Source organism: Orcinus orca, chromosome 20 (genome assembly GCF_937001465.1).
Source record: "Orcinus orca chromosome 20, mOrcOrc1.1, whole genome shotgun sequence".
NCBI lineage: Eukaryota > Metazoa > Chordata > Mammalia > Artiodactyla > Delphinidae > Orcinus > Orcinus orca.
Window position 1 is genome coordinate 47714076 of NC_064578.1, and position 24387 is coordinate 47738462.

The window sequence follows — 24387 nt, forward strand, 5'->3', positions numbered from 1 at the left end:
GCTCAGGCATGGGGAAGGGGGCAAGCGGGGAGGGCGGAAAGATGACTGAGGGAAGTGGGGAGCAGGAAGGAAGCGGCCCAGGTTGGGGGCATGGCCCTAAGAGTGAGGTTGGCACGTTGTCGCAGGACCTATCTCTGGAGGTTCTGAGAAGTTTGGACTTGATCTCTCTGGCCCTGGGGAGCTATCACGTGTGTGATCTTGAGCGCACGTGTGCATCTTACGACAGCGTGCCTTGGACAACACGGACTAGTGTGTGAGCGTGAGCGAGCGCCTGTGCACACACACACACAGCCCTTCACCCCGGCATCCATTCGGACGCGCTCTCCTTCAGAGAAACTGGCAAGGGGGTACTTTAGCCGTCATCCCCAAGACCCTATACCGTTCAGGGCTGTGGCCCGCACACGTGAGTGTAAGAGCAGGCTGGGGACCCTCCCCCACCGGGGTTCGGACTCATGTGGCATTCACAGACTTAATCCCCCGCAGTGAGGCCAGGGAGGCAGCATCTGTCACTTTCACAAACACAGGCAGCAGAGTCTGGGAGAGACACACTCCGCTTGCTCACAACTGCTTGAAAAGCAGACGCCTGTACCGCGCTAATCCCCATGCCCGAGGCAGAAACAGCCCCTCACAGCCCCCGGCACCAAGGCCAGACCCGTACACCTAGTCACTCCCTGCATTCCAGCACGCACACATGTGCACATGCACGCACACACGTGTGAAGCATGCCCCTGACATCCTAACTCCCCATATGCACAACCACACGCTCAGATACTCCTTGACTTTAAGCACACCTGATGGTATCCTAAGCCCTTATTCACACACACACACACACAGACACACTCACGCATGCACATACACACTCAAACACACAGCCTCGAGATCCACCAGAACCACCGTGGGCAGCGGTCATTGAAGAATGACCGCCTGAGCGGTGCGCCGAGGGGAGGGGGTCGCCCTGAGGCCTGGGCTGAGGGTCATATGACAGGGGACCTCAGAATCCCTTGGGGAAGGGGTCAGGCGGACCCTGAAAGGGCTCCGTTGGTCTGGACGGTTCTGCCAGCTAAGGGAGACTCAGCAAACACAGGCCAGAGGCGGGAGCCGACTAATGGCCAGGCCGCTGACGGCCGAGATGGCCGGTCAGCAAGGAGGGAGGCTCGACAGTGATGTGACTCGGGGCTGGACAAACGATGGCGCCTTTGGCTGGAGCCGGCTGGGGGGCCACAGACCAGAGAACCGGTGGCCCTTCTCGCCTCAGTGGGGAGAGGGCCAGAGCCGGCTGTGTTGCGACGGGGTGGGTTTCCCAGCCTGGTCCTGCCGGCATCCTGCCTGGTGTGCGTGTCTTGGGGTCTTTGTATGGGTGGGTGTGCATGTGTGCGTGTGTGTGTGTACGTACATCAGCGTGCACCTGCCTCCGTAGAACTTTGTGTCCTGGGCACTCTGGTGGTGGGGCATCTGTGTGCATCTTTGTGTGTGCATTTGTGTGTGTGTGTACATACCCACCCACAAGGTGTTCAGGGACCCTTCTGGAGGCACCTCGTGTACCTTTGTGCTCCTACCTGCATGTGTGCAGTGAGTGTGCAAGGACCTTTCTTTTCATGAGATGCTGTGCACTCTTGTGTGCTTGTATTTTTTTCGGTGTTGGGTGAAGGTTGGGGTGAGGGAGAAGGAGTGGCCCGGACTCCAGCTGTCCATGCACCTGGTGGCCCACAAGGCCGCCTTTGTGCGTCCGTCAGAGCCTCTGTCTGGGCATCAGCGGGTGTGGGCTTGTGTGCTTGCCTGCTCCAGCGTCTGAATATCTGTGTGTCCACACAGCATCTCCCTCTGAGCATAGCTGTGGGTGGGGTGGGCTAGACCAGACGAGGGGGACATCTCCCTGAATCTATGCATCATCCCTCTGGAGGGGGTCACACAACCCAGGCTGGGCCTGGCTGGGACCCAGCAGCACCGCACAGTGCAGACCGCCCCTCCTCCTTCTTTTCCCCGCGTGACCTTTGAGCACAGCAGCCCCAAATACATATTTATCAGAGGGGCTGTGGGGACCAGCCCCTCCCCACCCCTCCCCTCAGGGCCCAGCCTGCCTGGCTGCGGAGAAATTAACCTTGTGACACAGGAGCTCGCTGACACCCTGGCCCCCTCCCCATCTGCGCGGCACATATGAGCATGGGTGGGTGTGCGTGAGAGAGAGGCAGAGAAGAGGTACTCATCCAGGCTGGAAAGGGGAAGAGGGACACACAACTGTACCCACGTCCATGTCATTCTTGACACACACACACACAGACACACGCACACACACCCTCCAAACTACAAAGTATAGTCAGAGACTTTGAAATTTTGAAATGGATATACATGCAGAACCACATGCAGTGGTTCTAAAATAGACACACGCACACACATTCTCGAATACATGACAGATCTGTGCACCCGTGGGTCCTGAGACCCAGGTACCTGTACCCTTGGTCAGAGATTTTCTTTAGAAAACACGTAGATAGAAAAGCCTACAAACCCACACAGATGCTTGTGCACACGTCTCCAGAGATGTTGAAACGGACATACCAGATATAAAAACAAGGATAGGCACGCACTCACACACAGGTATGAAAGCCCAGACATCTATGCGTGCTCGTAGGTACCGAAACATCACACGGCAAGACAAATACTAAAACACCAGGGTGCTCCTCACGTGGAGAGTCTTTTCAACAGGAAAGGTACAAACACAGATACTAAATATGGCGGCATCTCAGCCCACATGCCCATGGGTGCACACAGGCCACGTTCAGAAGCCCCACAGGGAAGCCACTCACGGTGACCCGAAGGGACGTGTTCTGAGTTATAGCACACAGACATTCCCCACTTTAGACTTGTTCCCTTAGAGCAAAATGAAAATGGGTAGATGCTCAGGTCTAAAAACGTTCACGGAATGAATTCATTCATCACACATTCACGGAATGAATTCATTCATCACACAGGAACTGGGCCCTACGTGAGCCAGGCCCTATCTTAGAAGCTGGGGAACCATGATTTACAAGACAGACCTGGGCCTTGCTCTCCAAGAGCTTGGAGCCAACAGGATGGGTACTGATAGGACCTCAGTGTGTAGCTGGTTATGAACAGTGATAACATCTGGGAAGGAAAGGAACAAGGGGCCGGGGGAAGGGATCGTGGGAGAACTTGGTTGAGATTGGTGGGTCAGGTGTAACACCTCTGTGGACATGACATTTCAGCTGAGCGTTAGACACAACATACTGATTCTAAACGTGCACACACATCCCTCCCAAAACTTACTGAGGCTGCACAGGCATAAATAATGCAGGACGCAGATGCCCCCACCCCCAGTCCTCTGTACCTCAGTGACCCTTTAGAAAACTCCTCTGGTGGAACATGGGGTCCCCCTGGCTGGGGTCCAGCTGTCTGGGCTCTGACAGAGATGCACAGAGTGTGCCAGGGCTGTGCTGCCTGGGAGGGTCCAGGGGGCTTCACTGAGGAGGTGACATGGAGAATTGTGGGCAAGGTCCAGAGGAAAAGGGGAGGCAGAGGGCTGTCCAAATAGAGGCACTCCCGGGAATTCCCTGGCGGTCCAGTGGTTAGCGCATCGCAATTCCACTGCAGGGGCTGTGGCTTCGATCCCTGGTCGGGAACTAAGATCCCGCAAGCCTCGCCGTGCAGCCCAAAATAAAAAATAATAAAGAATAAAGAAATAGAGGCAGTCCCTGTGCACAGGCACGGAGGTGTGAGCAAATGTACACATCACTGGACTTGCAGGTGTGTTCAGGTAGGGGCAAGAAATGAAGCTTGACGTCACTGGGAAGGGCTGTGAGGCTCGGATGTCTTTCAGGCGCACCGCGTAGACAGAAGGGCTTTGAGGAGGGGCTTGACAGGATGTGAGCCACGTACTAAGTCAGGGATCTCAGAGTCTGGTGAGGAGGAGGGACGGGAGGAGGCCTCCTGCCCTGCCCATCCGCCCTGGGAACCCTGGACAAGGCCTGGCCAGGGCGGTGACACAGCTGCCTTCCCCCTGCTCCAGCCCCTTCTCTCTGCCGCTGGGCAGAGTTGAACAAGCTACAACTTGCTCCCACAGGGAGATTTGCTGGGAGGTGGAGGTCAAGGGTTACAATCCCTTTTAGTGACCATCGACACTCTGCTGTTTCCTGAGGCCTCCTGTGGCCAGGCCTTAGCTGGGTGCCAAGGTGCACGGATGAGCCAGTCCCTTCCCTGCCCCAGTGGAGTCCCCAGGACGGGAGGGTCGACCCTGGAGGAGCCTTGTCTGGGACTCCAAGGGTTTATTGAAGGCGTCTGGAGCTTGTTCTTAGAGAATGAATGGGTCAGAAAGCCCCACGTGGTATATGGGGAAGCAGTGAGGATGGAGCTTGGTTTTTGAAGGTGAGACCAACTTTCATCTGCCATCGTGAGTCCCCCAACACGCTTAGAACATCTTCTTTAGCCCGGAAGCCCTGCATGAACTGGTACCCGCTTGCCTGTTCAACTTCCGCACCTTTCCTCCTGCCTCCAGAAGCTCAGGCCACTCTGGCCTTCTTGCTCTTCTGCAAACTCATCAACCTTGGTCCTGCTTCAGGGCCTTTGCACCTGCTGTTCCTTTGGCCAGGAAAGCTCTTACCCCCAACACTACTCAAAGCCCACCTTCCCCAACAGGCCTTTCCTGACCTCTCAGTCTAAAGTAACCTCACCTTGTAACCTACCCCTTCACCTGCTTTATTTTCCTTCTTAGCTCTGAGGTGTATATTCTTATCTGCTGTATCTCCTCCTCCACTAGAACGTCAGCACTGTGAGGGCAGGGACTTTGCCTTGTTCACGGCTGTATCCCCGCTGCCTAGAACGATGTTCAGCACACAGTGAGCGCACAGTGGGCGTTTGTCAGATGAACAGGAGCTGGGTCCCTTGCCACCCAGTTGTCCAGTAGAACAGTAGAGCTGGGCGTTGGCGGTGCTGAACATGAGTGGAGGGAGCTCACCTCCCGGGGCAGAAGGGGGCCTACCAGTGTGGTAGGGGCATCGGCCAGTCAGGCCACCTCCTGCCTGAGGAAGGAAGCCAGCTGGCCGAAGCAGCTAGACTCCACACCCATCCTCCCGGGCCTGTACACTCCACTCCATCTTCCTGACAACGCTCCCCTCACCCCAGCCGACGCACCCTTGCCCCCGCATCATCACGTCCGCTTATCCCCCAACTGTTGCCCTTCCCCCGCTCCCTGACCCTGACAACCCACCCCACGACAGGAGAAGGCAGACCCCAGGCTGCAGGGTCGCACACACCCTGCTTTGAGTCCCAGCCACGGCTGTGGGCAAATCACATCACTCCTTTTAAAACCTCAATTTTTCTCGTCGGCAAAATAAGGTTTTTGTGGGGATCAAGAGTGATCTGGTGTGTGATGATGATGCTAATAATAGCTGCTATTTATTGAGGCCCTGCCAGGTGTTGGGCATTGTGCTAGGCGCTTTGAACATTTTTTTTTTTCATTAAAAAAAAAAAAAAAAAAACAGAGGAAAAAAAAAATCGAGCACGGCGTGTCCCCAGAGTGTCAGGCCTGGTGTGCGGGGCTGTGAATCACAAAGGTGAACACAGCCCGTCTGCACAGACCTTACTATTCCTACGTGTGCTCGCACACCCACCTGCAGTACCGCACCAGGCAGGCGGTGGGGGCTTGCGCTCCTGCTAGGCCCCTTTCAGCAGAAGCCTCAAAGGGTGGTTTGGAGGCCACTGAGGCAAGCAACTCTCACAGATGAGAGAGCAGCCCAGCCACCCCCAATTCCCCTTTACTAACTCAGCGGGAACTCCCATTGTTCATATGTGGATTGCAGGGCTTGACACAGGGTCTGACCTAGAATTGGCCTCAGGAAGTGCTTATTGGATGAATGAATGGATGAATGAATGAACAAGTGAACAAAGGAACATATAAATATATATTTTTGGCTGTGCCACGCGGCATGTGGGATCTTTAGTTCCCTGACCAGGGATCGAACCTGCGCCCCCTGCAGTGGAAACTCGGAGTCTTAACCACTGGGCCGCCATGGAAGTCCCTAAAGGAACATATTGAGCCTGGTGTCTTCATTGTATTTGTTCACCCCAAGACAGAGTACCAGGACACGCCTTCCTCCTGCCCCCTCGCACTGCGTTCCCTTCCGCACCCTGCACATCCTACTCACATACATCATTTGTGGGCTGATCATCCTAATATCATTTCCACCACTTACTTGCCCCTTTGGGTGTCAGTCCCTCTCCTAAGTTGGTTGTAAGCATGGTCTTGTTGACTTCTCACACCACCACTGTGAGGCAGGTGTTATCCCCGTTTTATGTTTGAGCAAACTGAGGCTCAGAGAGATGAAGTGACTTGCCCAGGGTCACACAGCTTTTTGACCACCATGCTCTTCTGCTCCATAGAATCTCACGCCCTCTCACTAGTCCTCTGGCCCACGTGCACACTTGATCTTTCAGGTTTTTCTCCTCTCGGCAGTGGGATGGCACAACCCAGGAGCCGGCTTTGGTCCCAGCTCTGTTACAACCAGCTGTGTGATGCTGGGAAAATCCATTCCTTCCCTCTGGGCCTCGGCTTCCCCTCCAGCTGTCCCTCCTGCCCATAAGCCCTCAGCCAGTCTCCTGAAGCGGGGACAGGGCACAGAATTCAGCTAGGTCCTACCCTGTCCTCTCTAATAGAGGAGAAACCAGAGGAGCTTCTCCACTCAGCAGATTTCAGATTCATTCACGTTCTTGGGGGCTCTGGGCTCGGCTGGGCTTGGAGGCAGGGGGAACATGAGACGAGCCTGTCTGGGAAAGGGAAAGGGGTCAGAGGAACACCACTCATCGTGTGTCTGCCGAGCGCCTTGCCACAGTCCGGCTGATGGAGGACTCATGAGCCCCGCCTTTTGCAATTACAAACAGGTGTTAACTCATGTGACACATGTTCATTGTAGAAAAAGTAGAAATACAGATATGCAATGGGATAAAAAATCCCACCATGATCATCTAGTTAAATGAAAAAAAAAAAATTAACTTCTTGGGCTTCCCTGGTGGCGCAGTGGTTGACAGTCCGCCTGCCAATGCAGGGGACACGGGTTCGTGCCCCGGTCCGGGAAGGTCCCACATGCCACGGAGTGGCTGGGCCCGTGAGCCATGGCCGCTGGGCCTGCGCGTCTGGAGCCTGTGCTCCGTGACGGGAGAGACCGCAGCAGTGAGAGGCCCGCGTACCGAAAAAAAAAAAAAAAAAAAAAAAAATTAATTTCTTGATGCCTATCTTTCTAGATAGCTTTTTCTCAAATGGGAGTATGCCTACGAGTTTACCCAAAGAATGTATTAAAAGTCAGATGCCTGGGACCAAACTCTGAATTCTGACTTCTGGGACTTCCCTGGCGGTCCAGTGGTTAGAACTCTGCTTTCACTGCTGGGGCCCAGGGATTGGGCACGGGTTCAATCCCTGGTCGGGGAACTAAGATCCCCCAAGTTGCGTGGTGCAGCCAAAAAAAAACAAAAAAAAACTTAAAAAAAAAAAGAGTTCTGATTTCTGCTCTAAACCTTTCTCTTTAGGAAAATAAAAAAAAAGTGTGTGTGTATGTGCGTGCGTTTCATAAAAATGGAACCATAAACTACATACCAGTTTATAACCTGCCTTTTTTTCCTTCCTAACAATGGATTAGGAATGTAGCTTCCTTGTCAGTGAATTTACTTCAAGCAAATTTTCTACAACTCTGCAGCCCTCCATTATGCGGCTGCCGCACCATCATGAACTGTACCAGTCCCCAGTCACAGGGCATCTAGGTTGTTTCCTGGCATTTCCTATTGTAATTATCCCCAGTTTACAGAAAAGGACATTGAGGCACAGAGAAGTCCCTCATATGTGTGAGAAGCTAAGGCACGATCCAAGGAGAGCTGGGAATGGCTTGGGTGCTGGGGACGGTTCCCAGCCTCACTCTGCGTGGGGCTGAGGGGCCCTGACCAGCGGGAGAGGCTTGGGTAGAAGCCCCATGCAGAAGACACATGACCATGGGGTTTCCCTGGTGGTCCACTCCCAATGCAGGGGACGCGGGTTTGATCCCTGGTCGGGGAACTAAGATCCCACATGCTGTGCGCACGGCCAAAAAAAAAAAAAAAGAAGAAGAAGACACATGACCTATCAGAGGGGAGGTGGGTGGGGGCACTTGAGGAGGAAACTGCCCACCCTCTCCCAGGCCCCCAGACCCAGGCACACTGTGGGCCTGAGCACTGCCCATCGGGCTGCCCCCCAGCCCTCTCGCTGCCGTCCTTCCTGAGCCCTCGCCGCCTGCTCCATCCTTGCCAGCTTATCAATAGGTTAAGTGGTCAGGTCAGCGATATTGACCATTTGATTAGGACCTTGTCAGATCAATCCCTGGCTCATCTCACGGACCTCCTCCCCTGCCCGCACACGCTCCCTGCCTCCGCGCCAGGGAGCAGGTGGCTGGGGAAGCCTCCACCCTCCCCACGCAGCACCCCAGGACCCTTCGGGGCTCTTCGGAGCCCTCCAGCAATTTCAGAGAAGGTGAGAGCCAGCCTCGGCCTCACCATCTCCCATCCTCGTCCTGCCAGGTCAGGAGCTTCGAGGGCTGTCTCCAGTTTTGCCCCGCCCCTTGCTTGCCCCACCCCTGCCTCAGGGGCCTCTGTGGGCCCCTCCTGGACCTCTGCCTAGGCGCCGGGTTCCTGCACCCCCTCCTTGCATCCACTCTCTTGCTTGCGGTCATTAGACCTTGTTCACTCTGTCCCGTTTCCCTCGGAGTCTGGTCAGACTGAGCTGCCCCTCTTGGATGTGTGACCTTGGGCAAGTGACTTCACCTCTCTGAGCCTCCATTTCCTCATCCGTACCGTGAGAATGATCCTCACCAAAGGGTTGTAAGGATTCTTCAAGATCATGCCCGCAGAGCAACGAACCACATCTGGCACGCAGCTAGCACCCCGGAAACCCCGGCTGCTGTCACTATGGGCTACTCTGCTGAATTTAGCTGAGCTGACGTGTTTGTGGGAGATGGTTGCTCTGTCCTTCTGCTCCTCAGTGGAAGTGTATGTGGGCAGTGTGTGTGGGGGGCCGATGGGCGCTGTCATCCTCAGGCCTGTCCCAAGCTCCAGCTCAGGGCCATACCCTGTACTGGGTGGTGTAGGGACCCCCAGTGGAGCCAGGCTCCAGCCTACACTCCAGAAGCAGTTCTAGTGGCTTCAAGGAGAGCTGAGGGGCCAGGACCTTCTTTCCTTCCCCAGGAAACATTGGAATCTTCCCCTTCTGTGTGGCGCAGCTGCGGGGAACAGGGACTCCGGAGTCAGAGAAGTCAGGGTTCCAGTTCTGCTTCCGTGCCAGGTCACCACGGGCCATCTGCTTTTGCCCTCTGTTCCCCAGAGTTCCCATCTGTGAAATGCGGAGAAGGCACCTTCTAAATAGCTCCCATTCCCATCTTCCAGTCTCAAGGTCCTGCTGGGAATACGGCTCCCAGCTCCCACAGGGCTTGCCTGTCCCGTGGGGAGATGTTAGCTACTTGGGAGAGGGATTTGTCAGGGGAATACGGGGGTTCTGGGACCTGGGAGATGGCACGAGGAGGAGAATTGGAGGCCGACGGGCCAGGGGTGGTCCTGCCTGTGGGCATCGCAGATGAGGGTGGCAGAGGGCAGAGACCAGGGCAGGAGGGGGGCGCTGTCTGCAGGGAGGACCCCAGCCTGAAGGCACTGTCTGACTCCGGGCCCCTAAGAGGCCCGGGGATTCCCCTGCCCGCCCCGCCATCACTTACACCAATATTGACGGTTAATGCCGTGTCGCCACCGTGTTCAACACTCAGCGCGGCTAATTGTTTTGACTGGGAATCGGCAAGGCGATTAAACGCCATCGATTTTGCCCTGCGCGCTGCATCGATTTTTAAATTTCCTATTGATCCGAGCCCTAAATCTCCTTAACCAAGACCTCACCGTGGAGATGACAGCGCTGATTAGCTCCGGGGGCGGGGGGGGCGGGCAGTGGGCAGCCTTTGAGTGGGGAAGAAACCCCAGCTCCTCCCTCCCCACAGGGACCAGGGGTCCGGGTCCCCTTGACCCCTGAAGATGGAGGCCCAGGTAGAGAGGGGGGGAGGGGGCAGGGGGGAGGGGGAGGAGTTGGGCGGACCCCTTGTTACTTTTACACCCCTTCTTTACTTTCCCATTTGGGCTTCTCTCTGGTCTCTGCTTGCGCTCCCTCCACTCCTCCTGTCTGTCTGTCTGTGTCTCCCCATCTCTCTTCTCTTTCCTTTCTTCCTATCTATCTATCTATCTGTCTATCTGTCTATCATCACTCTCCCCACTGTCTCAGTCCATCTCTTTCTCTTTCTCTTTTCTCTTCCTGGACTCCAGTCCCGCCTCCACCAATTCCTTGTGTCCTTGGCTGGTCCCGGGCCTCAGTTTCCCCATCTGTGCCGGCAGATTTGCCGTGAGATAGAAAAGTAGCCTGCCAAACGTTAAGGTCCACGCCGTCCTGCCCACCCCCCTGAGGTCTCCCGTCTGGGGAGTGCACCCACAGGGACACACAGATGTCAGGCAGCCGTGAGCTTCCTGGCTTGGTGAGCCCACCCACAGGGCTCTCCCTCTCTGAGCCACTGCTTCTGATGTCGCCCACCGTCCACTCATCAGGACCCGCCTGGTGGGAAGTGTCTCCCTCTCCTCCAGTCCCTGCTCCTTCTCTGAATGCCCACAGCAAGGGTGGTCTTTGTGTGGCTTCAAGCAGCTTTTCCAAGAAGACCACGTTCCCAGAGGGCAGGAAACAGGGTTTCAGTAGGAGGCACGAAGGCCTGAGCTCCACCCCTCACCGAGCTGTACGGGATTCTGGGGAAGTCAGTCTCCTCATAGCCTCGCCTGCTGCATCTGTAAAGTGGGGATGACACCAGCAGTCACTCTGCCTTCCTGCAGGGCTGCAGAGAGGCTCAGCAAACACTCTTGGGAGAGGGTCTCCCCACTTCCTGTAGACCTCTCTGTCCTCCCCATCTTCTACATAGCATGCAGTGGGACCTTTCTGAAGACAAACTGCATCATCTCCCTCCCCCGCAGCTGCTTGGACCAGGCCCTGCTGGGTGCAGCCCCTGCCATCTCTGCAGCCTCATCTTTCCCACGTCTCTCGCTGAGCCCTGCGTGACCAAAGGCCTGACATTCTCTTTCCTCCCATGTGGCCCCTCCACCTGGCTAAAGTGGATTCGTCCGCCAGGCTTGGCTCGGGGGTTGCATCCTCCCTGGGTCTCCCCTGACCTCCCCTGGGATTCCCACTGCATCCTCTGCTTACCCCAGTGTGTGGACATCAGTTCTTTATTCAGTCGCCCCAGCTTGCCTTCGAGCTCCCGGTAGACAGGGCAGAGACCTTGTCTAATCCATCTCCGTACCTCCCACGCTTGGTCCGGAGCCCAGCTCAGATGAGCCTCAGTATTTGCTGGTTAACCAAATGAATAAATGAGTGAACAAATATACCAGTTAGAAACATCATCATGACTTTTGTGTCCGTCTCCCCACAGCACACAGGCACCTAATAATGAAGAACCCTTTCACACTTCTTTCTCATTTGACCCTCCCTGCAGTCCTTTGAGATACATAGTTTGTCAATTCATTAATCCCTCCATCCATCCATCCATTCACTCAGTCATCCATCATGTACTTAATGAGCGCCCCACGTTTGCCAGGCCCTCTGTCAAAGGCTAAAGGTGTAAGCCACAGTCCCTGTCCTTTAAGGAGCTTCCAGTCTGCCGGGAAAAACAGATGTTCTACAAGAGAAGGCATCCGTTATCCCCATTCATAAGATGGCGACACTGAGACTTAGAGCCCAGAAGTGAAGGTAACCAGTGGCTGTCAGGACCTGAGTTTACGTTCACCAACGTGTGGATCCTGATGGTGTGCAGGGTCCCTTGGCCCCAGGAGTGCCTCGTTCTGCCCGAGGTGGAGACGTTTCACGATTTCCTCAGGATGCTCAATCCCTTCTCCTCTCTCTCCAGGTTCTCTACTGGACCGGGTTGGTGGCTTGAATGTATTAGCTTCGCTGCTTCTGCCCAAGAGGTAAGGGCCACGGTCCCAGAGCTCTGCTTATTGCTGTGATCCGGCTCCAGTCTCCTCTCGGAAGCCCCTGCTTTCCCATCCTCAGCTCCGGCCCCACCCCGGGGATGCTGCCCTTCCTCGTTCTGCCTCTGTCCTCCGCGAGGTTACTCTGACTGATCTGTGTTTTCATCCTCTGTGTGTCCTGCGGCTTTCTGGCCAAACCCGTGGTTCTGGTTGTTGGTGACCGTGGGGATTTCTGCCAATGAGTGGTAGGTAGGCTCAGTAGGAGAGAGATGGGGGTAACTTGGTGACTCAGATCACAGCTTGGGGTCAGGCCCTCCCGTGTCAGAATCTCTTTTCTGTCCCTTCCTAACTGCGAGTGACTTGGGACAGTCAGAGCCTCCATTTCCTCGTCTATAAAAGGGCATAATAACAGAACCCACTTTACTCGCGGTCCCGAGGACGGAAGCCTAGTGAGGCTCTTCGGGTTCCAGCTCGGGAGCCAGACAGCACCAGCTCTGCCCGCTGCCAGCTGTGCGATCCTCGGTTTCCCCATCTGTCAAAGGAGGGTAATAACAGCACCCCTGCACACACACACACACACACACACACACACAGGATGTGAGGATGAACGAAGTTACTCCATGAAAGCATGTAGCCTCGGAAGTCAGGAGCCTGAAATGCAGCTGGAAGCTCCCCTGAGCAACTGAGGATTTGTGAGGCCCCTCCCTGGAGCCCGCTGAGCCTCTCAGACAGAAGCAGGAGTCCTCTAGCCGCTCAGCTCTGCAGGAAGCAGAGGCTCTGGGCATCTGCTCTGGGGTTGGCTCCACTCAGCTTGGGGAGGCCCTGGCAGTGAGCATCTGGGGAGGGTTAGGGACAGGGCCTCTGGGGTGGGACCCTGCCTCATGGTGCCCCAACCAGAGCGGTTTAACCCACAGGCCTCAGGACCCCAGGGAGGCCTCTGCTTGCCCTCATAGCCTCGTTGCTCTGGGGTTGGGGGTGGGCGGGGCGTGTCACAGCCTTACTTTAAGAAGCAGATGAAAGCTGTAGGCTAGGGTTTGCGATCTGGTGTGGTAGGGACCGCGGTGGCCTGGAAAATGCATTGGCAGGGGTGGGGGAGCTGCCCTTCAGCCCCACTGACTGTCCCCAAGCAGAGACGTACCTGCCACTTGCCAGATTTTCCGATTTTCAGGAGAAGCCAGGGGTCCAGGCTTTAATGTGGAATCTCTCAGTTTTTCAATATCGGCAACTACCCCCACATCTCATAAAGCCCCTTGTGGTCCAAACCACGTGTTTCAGGCAAACTTTGGCCCATGGATTTCCAGTTTTACAATATTTAGTGTAGACTTTCTCCCAAGAAAACGCATCCCTATGTCTACCCAATTGTGCTCCAACCTCAGGATGTTCACAGACCCCCCGAAGCTCATCCATGGGCCCTATTCTAGCCGGTGAGGAACGTAGGCGTCTGAACTACACGACGTGTGCTTTCTCCAGGGAACCAGAAGTGTAGCTTTCCCAGGAACCATCATATCCGCTGATGCTCTTGACGTTGAAAAGAAGGTCAAGGAGCTTCCAGGCTGCAGAATTCATTTGGGGGCTAGAGGCTGGCCTTTGAGAAATGCCTGAAAGTCGGGCTAAAGTGACAGAGGTGTTTAAAAGGAATTATGTGTCAGAGTTGGTGGAGGTTGCAGTCAGGGCTGTGATTTTAGTTCTTTGTGTTCAGATAGATGTTTGTTAAGTATGCAAGGTTTCACAGACATACGCACGACAGATTGGGTAACACGTGCCAGAGAGCTGTTATAGCCTAATAAGGAAACTGAGGTTTGGTAGGGGCCACCTCTATGCCAGGGCCTGTTCTGGGCACTCCCTCCCACCCTGTGAAGTAGCTGTGAGTCACTGTTGCAAGAGAAGGAAACTGAGCCACAGAGAAGGAAGGCGCAGCTGGCCTAAGGTTACCTAAGGTTACCATGGTAACCTTAATGATAGAGTCAGAATTTGGACTCAGGTCTGTCTGAACTTCAAGCTCTCATTCTTCCATTTCACCAAAATCCACTGCAGGTTTGGAATCTCCTGTGGCCAATCTTTGTGCTTTGGGAATGATTTTGATTTGTGGGGTGGGGTGGAGAAGGGAACACCTGAAGTCTTATTTGGAGCCAACCCTGATCAATTTAGCAGCGCTAATATTAATCACAGATCATACTGGGGCTACTTGTTGGTGTTTTGGTAGAAACTAGAGACAATTATACAATAGAGATGTTTTGTTGATGGAGTCCGTAAACTAAAACTGGCCTTGAAAGCTGTGGCCAAAACATCTGAGTGGTTCCAGGGAAAGTTCAGCCTCCGGGGGACACATGTTGGAAGGGAGCCACACCCTTTTAGGTATTTAATTTTGTTGCAAAACAATTACAACGAACATTGCCCCCACCCCCCATTGTCTTTGCTTTATAACTATACTGGGAAGGTGAGTGGTTCCCCAAAACGTGTCCAGAGGCCTCCTCAATGCCCTGGAGGGAGCTGGAGCATGGAGCCCGGGGTGAGCGAGCCCCCCTCCAGCCCTGGAGGCGCTGGTCTGCCTCTGGCGCCCACGCGGCTCCCCCTCCTTCACTCCCTCTGGCCCTTCCTCTGGCTTTCTTCCCACCCCTGCCAGGGCCTTCTCTCCACTCCTGGTTGGGCTCACCCTTCCACCTCTCTCAGATCTCCATCTAGGGCTCCCCAACCCCCCTGGCCTGGCCTGGCCCCCCTACCCTGTCCTTCCGTCTTGCCATTGTCGCGGTATCTGATCATATATTCTCCGGGTAGTGTTTCCGTGCCCTAAGCTTCATGGCTGAGGCAGGGAGAGACGTCTCTATTTGTCTAACACGTCGACACCCAGTCCCTGGCACAGTGTAAATGCTCAACTAAGTATTTGCTGAATGGGGACTTCCCTGGCAGTCCAGTGGTTACGACTCCGAGCTTCCACTGCAGGGGTCACGGGTTCGATCCCAGTCGGGGAGCTAAGATCCCGCATGCCACATGGCATGGCCAAAAAAAAAAAAGTGTTTGTTGAATGAATAAATAAGTGAACACATAGACACATAAACCCACATCTATCCATTTATTCCTTCAGCCACCATTTCCGGGGGGTTCTTTTGTGCTGAGCCTTGTGCCGCTAGATCCCGAGAGAAGGATGTAATTCACCTGCCCGGGGGGCCTCAGGGAGTCTTTGGGAGGAGGGGTGGGAAGGCGTCTCCTGAGGGATAGGAGAAGCCAAGGAGGAAGTTCTGGCTCGGGCTGGGGGGTTCACTCCTGGGGGCCATGGATGCTGGCCTGGTCTGAGTCCCCATGGCCACCTGAGGCAGGAGCAGGGCTGTGTCCCTACCTTGTCTCCCTCCCTTCTGTCCTTTCATCCTTCCACAAAAAGACACAGTGGCCTTCGGTGTGGACCAGGCCCTGGGGTCCCAGAGGTGACTCTGGCATGAGTGCCGGGGCCTGCCTGGAGTGCCCGCACACCCCGAGGGGGCCTGGAATACCTCGGAAGCAGGAGCTTCGCGGTGGGTGAGACCCGGCTTCCATTGCCGGGTCTGGGGAGGTGACTTGCACAGCACCCAGGGCTGTGTAAGAAAGAAGACGTTGAGCTGCAAGGTGGGCACGTCCTCTCTGGAGGGTGCAGGTGTGGCCCTGGGATGCTCCGGGAAGTGCAGGCCTGCGTGGCAGCACAGGTGTTCTGCAGACAAGAACCAAGAAGCCAGCAGGTCCCCCTAGGGTCCTGGGGTTTTCTCTGATCCCCCAGGCCCATTTAGCCACCTCTCTGTTGTGCCCGGGGTGAGGGCTTTGGCTCCAGGAATAGGATGTGTGCGGTTACAGATGTGGCCTTGGGGTGTGGGGTGCGGCGTGGGGGCGGCCCCTTGAGGCTGCTGCTGGGCAGGCCCCAGGGCTTGGTCCATGGGCCACGGCCGTGTGAGGCTGAGGGCCGGGCTGTGCTGCTGTAGCAGGTTGGCCGGGCGCAGGCAGGCGGTGGCGCTCCTCGCTGGGTGTGGAGTTGGGATGGGAGGGGCTGTTTGTCGTTGTGGGGTGCCGGGAAGCCGCTAGAGATCCCTTTGGTTGCCTTTGCTGTCCCTGGCTGGGTGGAGACAGCTGCCACCCACCCAGGACTGGGAGTGGCTGTCAGCCATGGGGTGGGGCATTACAGATGCAGAGGGGGTGACAGTGGCTGGCAACTCTTACAGCTTCTGGGACCGATGAGTCCCTGGCATCCCAGACAGTCCTAGAGCAAACGAAGGCCAGAGCGCCTACCGTCCCGGCTAGCATGGAGCCCCAGGGGCTGAGGGCAGGCACTTGACCCCGATTTCACACAGAGGACACTGGTGAGGGCTTGGTGGCAGCGGACAGGTCGCAGAGTCTGACCCTAGATGTTCAGCAGTGAGCGCGTGACCCCCACCCCTGGCATTGTCCAGCTCACGTTGCCCGCGGTCTCTGCAGGTCTCTGGTTTCTCTCTTCTCGTCTTCCTCTCCCTGGGGCTCCACCTCCATCGCCCTCTTCTTTTTTCCTTGTCTTGGTCTTCGTCCATGTCTGGCCTCTTCCTCCCATCCTGATTGCCTCCTCTTCCTCTGAGCCTGGATCTGTTTGCAGTCTTGCGTGCAGGGTGTATATGGGTCCGTGTCTAGCTTTCTGTCTCCAGAGAGAGCCATGGGGAGATGTGGACCTGCCGCGGGTGGGGAGAGGGGGCGAGGAAGAGAGAAGGAAAAAAGGCACTTGAAGGAAAAGCAAGAAAGGAGGTGCCCCACCCCCTGACTCCAGGACAGCTTCTGAGGCCCCTGCACAGCCATCGGCCGTCCTTCTCTTGGGGCGCGAGGGGACAGGAGGGCCAGAGGGGTCATCTGAGAAAGGGGGGATCCAGGAATACGCCAGAGAGGAGTAGAGTGGGAGAGAGAGACTCGGGGAGACCCAGAGTACGTCCCACGACAGAGAAATGCCTGGAGAGAGGATGCAACGGAGAAAAGCAGGTAAAGAGCCACGGAGACAGCACGAAAGTCAGCCGGGGAGCAGAGTCAGGCTCCGGGAAAGGGAAGCCGAGAGCAGAGCGTGCGAGCGTGCGCGCGTGAGAGCCAGCGTGCTGTTGAGACCACCGGGCTTGGGGGATGGGGCTATAAGAGAGACGGGGCTGAGGGCAGCCGGGAAGGTGCGCAGGGCTGTGGGCCAGGAGGGGCTGGCTTCGTGCCTGCTCTCTGGGGGCCCCACCCCCTGGCCAGCCTGCTGTGCCTGGCGGAGTGTAAGGAACGGCCAAGGCCCTTGGTATGCGTGTCCCTGTGTGTGGCAGGGGGAGACGGTGACAGGGAGTCTCCCTCCTGCCCTGGTGATCCTGAGCCCAGTCTGCTCTGTCCCCTCCCTGCTGCTGCCCTGACCCTCCCTGTCCATCCTTCCTGTCCCCTCCTGCGCGGTTCCATCCCTGGGTTTTCGGTTCTGTTTTGCTGTGGCTCACAGGAGCCCAGAGGGCCGTGGGGAGCGCTTGGGCAGCCCTGACTAGTGGCCTGGGGGAGGGGGGAAGCCGTGTGTGCGTGTGTGTGTGTGTGTGTGTGTGTGTGTGTGTGTGTGAGAGAGAGAGAGAGAGAGAGAGAGAGAGAGAGAGAGAGAGAGAAAGCGCTCGAGGTCACTCTGGACTTGGTCTCCCTTCAGCCCCGCTCCAGCTTTGCTGTCTGTCTCTCCTGCATTATCAACTTCCCTCTAGCTGCCTGTCTCTCTGGGTCCCTCTCACCAGCTGTCTCTCACTTTCTCTGTCTCCTCTGCCTGTCCCTCTGTCTTTTATCTCTCTCTCAACCTCATCTCGTTCTCTCACTGTCTTTCTGTTCCTCTGTGTATCGCTCCCATTCTCTCTCTCTCTCTCCCCCCCTCTGTTTTCTAGCTCTCCCTGTCTCTGGCCCCGTCCTCTCTTTATCTGCACCTCTTCTCCAGGCAGCTCCATCCCTGGCTTTTTGGTTCTGCTGTGTTCTGGTGCTCTCTGTTTCTCTCTCTCCGGTCTCTGTTTCTGTGTGTCTCTCCATCGGGTCCTCCCGTTTGCCCTTTCTCTGCTCTTTTTCTCTGCCTTTGCCTCCTGTGTCTGTCTGTGTCTCTTCTGGTCTCTTTCATCTTCTGTCTCTCCCCGTCTGTTCTCTCACACTCTCTGTGTGTCTCTCTTGTCCCTTGTCTCTGCGGGTCTCTGGCTGTCCATCCCTGCCTCTGTGTGTGTGTGTGTGTGTGTGTGTGTGTGTGTGTGTGTGTGTGTCGCTCCCCCCTCCCTTCCCCCCTTTTTTTTCTGTTTCTAACACCCACACTCACATCCTACCTCAGGAGTAATTGCTTTTGTCTGGGTTGGACTGGACTTGTGGTGGGGGGAGGGTGGGGGGAGCCGGTGGTGCTGGGGGGGTTGGGAGGGACGGAGGTCGCTTGGTGGAGTTGAGGTGGCCTCCTCCAGCGCAGGGGGTGCTGAGGAGCAGAGGTCCGGCCACCCAAGGTGGTTGGGGAAGGGGGCCCTGGGCCCAGCCTGGCAGGGGTCTGGGGCCTCTGGCAGGGAAGGAAGGAAGGCAGACAGGCCCTCACGTTCGGATTTGGAGGCGATGTAGTGATAAAACGGGCTAGCCAGCATCGCAGTGGCAGTCTCGGCCTTGAACCCTCCCCCATTCAGATACCCCCCGCAAACCCGAAACCCCATCATATGCACCAAGTCACCACGACACACACGGGGACACGGCCAGAGCCTCCGACCCACTCACGGAAACACACTCGGGTATCGGCACACAGGGACGCCGGAAGTCACACAGATGCATGGGGTGCACACGGGATCTCTGACACTCTCGGAAAGAAAGAGCCTCCAATACGCCAGAGACAAGCACACCTACAGCCACCCACCGACACAGGCACAGAATCCATACACACGGACACCTGGGGACTCGTGTCATGGTTCCCAGACACTCACAGAGCCATCCATGCTCGGATACACGCGGATGGGGGCTCGCACACACACAGCAGAGTTCCTGGAACACAGGAACACGTAGCCGCCACACTGCCTGGGCACCGGGGTCACTGAGATGCTCCCGGGGACACACCCACACTCCCTCGAGGGACAGGCAGATCTGCCTACACATATTTAGACATCATTTGGGGACATCCAGGTACAGGAGACACCCATGGAAGGACACACACACACAGAGCCTCCGAGTCCCCTGGGACACACCCACAGACTCCTGGTCACACAGAGGTGACTCAGTAGCTGAGACACTCGGGGACATACAGTCCCGGAGTCCCACGCAGAGCTGAAGGACTCAAAGTCATGGCCACCCAAGCACACCGGGGACACACCCTACACATATGGCAGCTCAGACACCACAGCCCTCCCCTGGGATCTCCTGTCCGATGCCTCACAAGCCCTCCCCGCCTCCCCCCCGACAGTGCAGTCCAGGCCCTGGGGCGAGGCCAACTTGGAGCTGCCCACAGAGACCCAAGGAGGGGGAGCCAGGGTTCTGGGGGTGGGCAACAGGCTGCCTGGGGGTTGCCCCACTGTTCTTGGCATCCACTCACCCAAGCTTAATCCAGCACCCCCAGGCCTTCCCCCGCCCCCACGGGCTCAGGACAATGTCTCCCCAGCCCCCAGGTACCCCCTGCCCACCTCCCAGAGGTCCATCCGTCTCATACCTTCAAAGGGCCCCATCTCCCTGCGCTGCTTCCAACTGAGGGGATGCCTGCTTTCTCCCAGGGCGTGTGTCCCTCAGTTTCTCCCAGCCCCTTTACCTGCCAGCGTGACCCCCATCCCCATCTGCTTCCCTCCCCACTCTCATACTCACCCCCTCTCCTGGCTGTTCAACCTCTCAGCCTCCCTAAGCTCTCCTGCTGTAGGGGGGTGGTGCTGGGGGGCCCTGGCCCCTCAGAGGCATGGGTAAGGGGTACACGGGGGTGGGGGGGTGGGGCCTGGGTGCGGCTCCGGGAAAGGGAAGCAAGGCAAGCGGGGGAGAGAGAGAGAGAGAGAGAGGCAGAGGCAGGCAGCCAGCCAGCCGGCTTTATATCCCTGCCGTATTGATCTACCATGTCACAGACCCGGTCGATAGCCAGCCCAGAAAGAGAGGGAGAGAAGGGAGGGGAGGTTTGGGGGAGGGCAGTGGGACCCCCTATAGTCCTTGGCCCATCTGGGGCCCTCTTGGCAGGCCACGGGGGCCTGTTCCAGCCGCCCCCCCCGCAAAAGAGGCCCGTTGTATCTTCCTCCTCTTCCTCTTGGCTGTGGCCCTCTCCCCGAGAGCCACCTTGGCAGAAGAATCTAAGTGCAGAAGCTGTGCACGTTTCTTTCTCTCTCTAGAGGCTCTTCATCTGTCCCGTGGGCATGGGGAGTGGGGGGCTCACAGCTATCCACTGCCTCAGCTCCCCTTGGCCCTCAGTCGGGGTGGGCAGGTGGGAGGCCCAGAGGCAGTGTCTGGTTAGGTCAAGGACGGACGGAAGCACATCTTCCTTCTTTGCTGTGTGACCTTGGGCGTGCCAGAGAACCTCTCTGAACGCCCTCTTCCAAAGCCATCGCTAGCGCTGGAGGGCTCTGTCCACGTTGGTTTTCTGCCCTTTTTTTTTTTTTTCTGCCCTTTTTGACTTGAAGTTTCACCTCGAAACTGCACCAGGCCAGTGCTAGAGACAGACCACATTTAGAATTTCTTTCTCCTGGTCCGCCCACCCCAGCGGCCTCTCCCTCTCCTCAGCCTCCTCTGCCGTCTCTGAAGAACATTCCACCCCTGCCTACCCCCCACCCCACCCCACCATCTAGGGCTCCTCTGAATGGGCAGGAAGGGAGGGGTGTCTCCCTAGGCAGGAAGGGGAAACGAAGGTGAGGTTCCTCCGGGACAGTGCTGAGAACCCTGGGGCTGTGCCTCTATCCTGGATCCAACCCTGCCTCTGTCTCCTCTCTGGGCCTCAGTTTCCCTCCCACCCCCAAGCTCCAACCCTCCCCAAGCTTCGGTATGGCTCTGGGATCCACAGGGATTGGTACGGAGGGGAGGCAGGGCCAGCCGGAGGGTGAGACCAAGGCCAGAGGGGTGTCTGCTGCCCCTCCCTCAGCCAGGACTGCCTGGGTCCCAGGTGCGTCCCCCGCAGCATCCAACTCCCCAGGGCTCCGGCTCTTTGTCTGTCCAGGTCCTCCTCCCCTGCCAGCCCAGCCTCCCAGAGAGGTTGAGGAATCACCTTAGCCTTGACCCGAGGGGGAGGGCAGAGGAGGGGCAGGCAGGCCCCAGCCCCGCCTCCTGCCCACGGCCATCCCCACAACCTCTTTCCTCCCTGCTTCCCCCAGTACCAGGCCACCCCCCCCCCACCCCGAAGTGTCAGGCCGCTGCTCCCTTTGTTAGGAAGGGGGAGGGGAAAGAGCTGAGCTGAGGGGACGTGGCCTGACCCTCGACCTCTCCCCTTCCCTCCTCCCATCTGGGTCCCCAGGGGCTCAGCGCCCCCTTGACGGACAGTTCTGACCATCAGTCAAATGGCTCTGGGAGTGTGCGGGGGGCCAGGTAGGGGGAGGGGAGGAAGGCCTAGCCAGGGCCCTGAGCCCACCAGAGGGGGGTGTCATTCCATGGGTGGGTGAAGGCCCTTAGGATGAGGGGCAGGGGAAGATAGGCACCCGTATCTTGGGGGGAGCCTGATTGGACGGGGGCGGGGGGTGGGTGTGTGGAAGCAAAGTGGGGCTCAGCCCCGGAGCCGGCAGCTCTGGATGCCCTATGGGTTGGGGCCCGGCCTCGGTAGAGGCCTCCACCCTACCCCCACCCGGCCTGCGGCGTTGGGAGTGCAGCGAGTTTTTTAAAAAATTAAAAGAAAAAAAAAATAACAGGAGCAGGAGAAGCTGGGGGAAAAAATATATAAGAAAAAATATAATAAGAACTAAGCGGTGGCTGCAGGAGAGAGAAAGGGCAGGAGGCAAGGAGGGGGGCGCAGGGGGGAGGGCGGCTCGGGCCCTGGTCGCTGCGGAGGCCCGGCCGCCGGTCTCTGCGCTGAGCCCTCCGCGTCCCCCCTGCCGGCCCCCTCCAGCCCCGATCGATCCAGTTTCTTGGCAATAAAGCATTTTTATTGTCAGCTGCCCTGAATGCCAAATGTGAGCCTGGTCCTGCGCCCCCCCTCAACCCGCGTCTTCACCACCCCTCCCCCAGCCCTCCTCCACCCCGTCTCCTGCCGGCCCCCCCCCCCACACCGCAGAATCAGCCTCGTCCATCACCACGACCCCCTCCTCTCCCGCCTGGTCCACGTCAGCCGCAGTCCTGTACATCCTCGATAATCCACCAGCCCCCTCCCTGGCTAGGCCGCTGGGCACCCTTCCCTAACCCCAAACCCGCAGGCGAGCAGAGAGGTGGTCTCTGGATGAGTGGTGTGGGGGCGCAGGGGTGGACAGGAGGGTGTCAGCGTGGGCAGGCAGGGAGGTGACGGCCACAGGTTGAGGGAGGCGTGGGCGGAAGTCAGGGGAGCAGAAGGCAGGGGACAAGAACGGGTGGGGGACCCCCGGGGCGCCCCATCGAGGTCCTCCAGGGTCTGCCCTACCCCTTGCACACGGAACTTGGGCCCCTGCCTCGGTGAGGCAGCTGGGGGCAGGGGAAAGAGATAGGCTGGGGTTGGACACCGCTCCCACGTACCCGCCTCAGCCCCTTCAGGTCTGGGGACCGCGCCACACACCCCGCAGGAGTGCGGGTGTGAGGGAAACAATTTACAGAAGGTCCTGGCGGCCCCACCCCGCCAGTCCTTCCTCCTCCCGCTTCCTGTTCTCTCTTTTTCTCTTTGTCTCTCTTTCCACTTTGCCCGTCTCTGTTTCTCTTTCTTTGCGTCTTTCCGTCTCTGTCTCTCCCTGTGTGACTCTCCTGTATTGCTGCCTCTCCCTCCAGGGATTTAAGCATCTCCACATCCCTCTCTGTTCTACCTGCACAGTCCTGGTCATTCCTCCCCTGCACCCCTCTTTCTCTGCCCGGCTGCATGCTTTTCCCTCGAACTTTCTTGTCCTGCCTGTCTCCCCACGTGCCCCTCTCACTGCAGTCTCTCTTGGGTTACCTCCCCTCCCACAGCTGGGGAAATAAACAGAGGCCCAGGTCCTGGGAGAGGCAGCAGAAGGCACAGAGAACAGAGCTCAGCGACTCTTCTCTCTTTCTCTTGGGGGTGCCAGTGTCGGGAGGAGGGCGGCCGGGTCTGCACCTGCAGAGATGCAGCTGGAGAACTGGGGCTGGATCCTGTCTGTCTGCCACAGACTTGCTGTGTGGCTCTGCTCCAGTCACGTGCCTGCTCTGAACGTTGGTTTGCCCCTGAAGAGTGCGCTGCTCAGAGGGCATTTCTGGCCCCTCCTGCGGAAAACCTGTGCCTTGAAGGCCCAGAGTTCTCTGGGGAGGGAGTGGGGGACAGGATCCTTCTGCCGGGGAGCATGGTCACCCCTCCACCCGGGTGCCCCTACCAAGGCATCTCAAGGCTGCAAGCCTGCCCTCTCCCCTTCTCCTGGCAGCTGGGGAAGGTGAAGCCGGAGAGAGCCTAGGGTGGCAAGCTTTTCCATCTCTGTTTGGGTAGGGGAGTGGCCCCACCAGAGTGGTGCTTTAGGGAGCGGCACAGGGCATGGACTCAAGACCCCAGGGCCACCTCCACTGTCAGCTCTGGAAGGCAGGGGCTGCTTCACTTGTCCCCAGCTCAGTGTCTGCCACATGGATGGTGTTCAGGAGATATGTGTGGAACCAGTGAGGAAGTGAGGAAGGACCCGGGCAACATACAGGTTGGAGAGGAGACAGAGAGAGAGAGAGGGAGATGGCCGGGAGATGGGGCAGAGTTGGGGACAGGGGTGCAGAGATGGGGCAGAGCGGGTGGCGGGGGAAAGAGCAGAGGGATTCAGACACCTGTGGGTTGAATCCATGGGAAGTTGGGGGACACTGCAGAGGAGGAGGATTCTGAGATGACCCCAGGTCTCCTTGCCAAGCCGCCACCCTTCCCCGAGGACTCAGCGACCCACCCGTCAACGAATCCCTGCATTCGCGCTGCACCCGCGTCCCCCCACCCCTCGGGTCTCACAGCGACCCCTTTGCCAAGGGGGGTGAAGAGCTCGGTGTTGGATCCCTCTGGCACATGGGAAGGGGCAGTTTGTTTAAAAGGTGAGGTATGTACACATGTACCTACTCACATGCCACGTGCTTGCTTATGCCTAAAACAGTTCTCACTTCTCACCTTTATGAGTTATTTGGTATTATCTTCAGATTATCGTTTTCCAACTAACAGAAGAGAGAAGGGTCCCTGTGGGCTGTGTAGGGAAGACCGGGCCCCGCTGAGCTGGAGCCGGCCTGGGCCCTGGGACGGAGACGAGGTTAGCCGGTGACTGAGGTGTAAGGGATTCTGGCCAAGGCCTAGGAAACCTGGAAGGAAGTAAGGGTTCTGGTAGAGTAGAGAGGGGAAGGAGACCAGGAGACCCCTCCACAGCTTCC

General features: G+C 57.4%; 1 protein-coding gene across 5 annotated transcripts in view; it reads left to right on the plus strand.

Annotated features, from left to right (window-relative positions):
- The window catches only part of POU2F2 (POU class 2 homeobox 2), a 78290-nt gene that overhangs the window by 8071 nt on the left and 45832 nt on the right, over window positions 1–24387 (plus strand). For 2 of the 5 annotated variants that reach the window (XM_033430868.2, XM_049703952.1), the window contains exon 2: window positions 11943–12003. The exons of 2 other annotated variants lie outside the window; for them this stretch is intronic. The gene's annotated coding sequence lies outside the window, so the exon portion shown is untranslated. Of the gene's footprint in view, window positions 1–9971; window positions 11786–11942; window positions 12004–24387 lie in introns of those variants that run through there. One more of the 5 variants, XM_033430869.2, reaches the window with a different exon arrangement.